This window comes from Neolamprologus brichardi, chromosome 11 (genome assembly GCF_056152115.1).
Source record: "Neolamprologus brichardi isolate AB-2024 chromosome 11, ASM5615211v1, whole genome shotgun sequence".
NCBI classification, from domain to species: domain Eukaryota; kingdom Metazoa; phylum Chordata; class Actinopteri; order Cichliformes; family Cichlidae; genus Neolamprologus; species Neolamprologus brichardi.
The window spans coordinates 30193927-30197384 of record NC_142114.1 but is presented as its reverse complement, the minus strand read 5'-3'; the positions used below and the strand labels follow the sequence as shown (position 1 = coordinate 30197384).

The window sequence follows — 3458 nt, the reverse complement described above, 5'->3', positions numbered from 1 at the left end:
ACAGCTCAGAGCTCAGCAACACCGACAACCTGCCACGGCCACAGCTGCTGCTGCTTTACCACAGGAGCTCCAAAAACAGCCCACCAAGACCCACGGGAGACTGTTTTATTTTATTTTTTGTTGGGCTTTGACATAAAAACTAGCAATGAATATGGAAATCATCCTTGGTTATTTTTTTTACATGTTTCTTTATCACTGCTGTCTGTGGTTTCTTTTAATTACGTTCTCCAGCTGTAATCTTTAACCTGTACTTCTATCTGCTGCCCTTTTTTAAGGGTCACCACAGGGGATCCTCTGCACCCCTCCTGTGTCACACTAACCATCTGGATGTCCTCCTTCATCACATCCATGAATCTTCTCTGAGCTTTTCCTTTTTCCTCCTGTGTGGCAGCTTCTTCATCATCCTTTGCCCCTCATTTACATCCCTCCTCTGCACATGTGCAAACGTCTCAGTCTTGGCTCTGTCTCCAAACTGCTCAACCTGAGCCGTCCCTCTGACATGTCCATTTATAATCCTGTTCATCCCGGTCTCTCCCAGTGAAATCCTAACATCTTCAGCTCAGCCTTCCTCCTTTTTGTCACAAATTTTTGTCTCAAAATCATGCGTCACAGCAGGGCTCACTACCATCTTGTAAGTTTGCCCTTTCACTTCTCCTGCTATCCTTCTGTCACAAATGACCTCTGACCCTCGTCTCCACCCTGGATGCGCTCTCTCTTTTTCACTGTCCATCACGTTGGATGGTTGAGCCCAGTTATAGGTAATTAATATTATGAATGGTACAGAGAAAATGAAGTGTCAGCATAGACCTTCAGTTTTGGGAAACGTGGCACATTATATGTATGTTGACTGGGGGTTGGGTTCATTTAATAAAATCCAAGGGGCAAAAGCCCAGTGTAAGACAAATAAGCATTATTTTGAACTGTGACTCATGCAAAGCCGCTCCAGTAGAGTCCAACATTAAAAATGTGGAGCTGAGAATGAGCAGAACGAGTGCACTTCAACACTGTGTTGTTTTTAAGCCTGCTATGTTAGCCATCGTGCATGAAGTGAAGCTTAGTAAGTACAGTGGAGTAGAGACTAAACATTTCTCTCTGGACTGAGTGAAAGCATAAAGTAGTATAACGTGGAAATACTCCAGTACAAGTACTCAGGTTTGTACCTGAGTGCTGTCTTTGTGTAAATGTGCTTTATTCCTCCACAGCCAAACCTGAGGACAGTTTTTAGAAGTCAAGTCTGTTATATTCTTAATAACTCAGCGCCTCTGTTCACCGTTTATGGCTTTATTATTTTTACAGGTTCCTAAAGGAGATTAGTTGTTTTCCTGACCTTTGTATAGACATTTCATCTGAATTACAAATCTATAAATCTTACCCTGAAATATTACCTGCAATACAATCAGTGGTGGGCTCAACTTTATTTTATACTTTTGGGTTTTGAGGGTGTCCCTGGCAATTACATAATCCAGAATAAGGCCATGAGTTTCGTGAGGTGCATAAATTTCCTGCTAAGCGAGTGGCTAAAGGGTAAATGGCACAAGAAGCATAGCAGGGTGTGTGCAGGTAGAGAAAGCTCACTGCAGTAATTTCCATTTAATCTGAATTTGGTTCACAGAAATCAAAGCTGACATTCATTTCGTTGGGAGGCGCTGCTGTCAGCTGTTAGCAGGTTGGAAGCTCAAACAACATTCCCACTTTAAAGTCGCTTAGAGTGGAGAAGAAAAGCGATCTGATGTTGAACCTGAGCAGGTCATCGTGACCACGTCTGCATGGTTAGATGCAGTGAGCTCCTGCCATGGTCTTCATGTAATCTAGTAAAGTGGTGAGTGTATAAGTAGGCCACTTTGAGTCTGTTTGTAAAACACGATCATACAAAGAATCATCTACTTTGATATTAAGTAAAACAAACAGCAGCATAAAAGCTTTAAAGATCAAAGTCCATCTGTAGACACACCTGTAAGCTGGAAACGATTTCAGTGATGACAAATACTCCCAAGCTCTGCTCAGAACTTTTACTTTTTTAGATTTGGAAAGCTGCAGACGTTTGTGTGTAATCGTCACGCCACCACTGCTGTTGAGGTTCATCATAAATAAGAGGAGGTGTTAGCAGAGACGCCAAGCAATGCTGCAAAGGGCTTTACACAAAATGCACATTACAGGTCTGAGATTTAACAAGGACAAATATACTTCATCTGACTGCTACTTGCCAAGTAGCAGTCAGATGAAACTAAGTAAAAACTACAAAGATGGAGTAACTTCTTGTATGACAGTATTTGGATACTTTTGTGTTTCCACGCTGATTATTAAGCTGATGGTAACAGTTGTTTGAACTGCTGTTCTGTATGATAATCATATTTTGGGTTCAGTAAGGGTGTATCTATAGACGGGCACACTGAGGCCCCCCCCAAAAAAATGTCAGCTAGGACCCATCCATCTTTAATATACAGTCTGTATACTCATTCCAAAGTCGTCATTTAAAACTGTGATGATCTGGAATTTAAAGATAAACAACTCACTCACCGCCTGCAGCAGGTTACAAACACATTTAAGGTAAGAGATGATAACATTTATGCTTTCAGAAGATAAGTGTTTACACGGATGATCGCTGTGGCTGCCTCTGCACTGAATCACCTTTGTTTACCTGTGTTTCCGCGAAGATAACAGTTATCGAGATGACAGGCCAGCCACCTCACTACAGGTTACTTCCTGTCAGCGCCTCAGCGGCTCAAAGCAGCATGGATGCTCTGGTGTCAGGCCTGTGGTACAGACTCTTCCCTCGACAGTGCTTTGGGAGAAACCACAGGGTGGATCAGATATTCACCAGGATGTCCTCCTGCCCAGAATTAGCGATCCCGCAGCTCTGTCCCTTTTATTTCGACCAGGTCACCTACATCCTTCCCACCACGCCCCTGTAGGTACCACCACTCTGATGGACAGGCGGTTCTTTAACTTGTGTATTTGATTTCCTAATCATCTTCCTCCCACTTCAAGGGGCAGCGGTAACCTCCAGCTGCAATGCTTCGACTCGTGGGCAAACTTAAAAACAGAGACGCAAAGACCGGCAGGGGTTCGCGGAGAAGCTCGGCCCAGCACCGGCATCCATCTGAGTCGACTCTGTCAACTCCAGAAGCCAAAAAACGGCAGCAGTTTATCCACACGGGACTACATTTATCTCATGTATGGCTCCCACTGTTGATTAATAAATGTATCTATTTTATCTGATATTACTTCAGCCATTAATGACGCCGTTAAAGAACAGGTAACTTTTGTGTTGTTTGATCCCCATCGATGAAGCCAAGTTCCACCCAGAGAGTGAGTATCAGGTCTAAACGGGTGCTTCAGTGCCACAAAGATGAAATGAAAAGGCTGGTGCTGGTCCGGAGTGGTGACAACGCAGCGACTGCTGGGTCTGAAAAATGAAGTCAACATCGAAGCATCTAAAACTGCCGTGGCTCTAAGGT

The 3458-nt window shown here is 43.6% G+C and overlaps 1 long non-coding RNA gene across 1 annotated transcript; it reads left to right on the top strand.

Moving 5' to 3' along the window:
• The first annotated feature begins 2459 nt into the window (after window positions 1-2459).
• On the top strand, window positions 2460-3219 carry LOC148100717 (uncharacterized). Its single transcript, XR_015719749.1, has 3 exons — window positions 2460-2547; window positions 2655-2908; window positions 2989-3219. It is a non-coding gene; the product is annotated as an uncharacterized LOC148100717 (long non-coding RNA).
• Window positions 3220-3458: the final 239 nt, after the last annotated feature.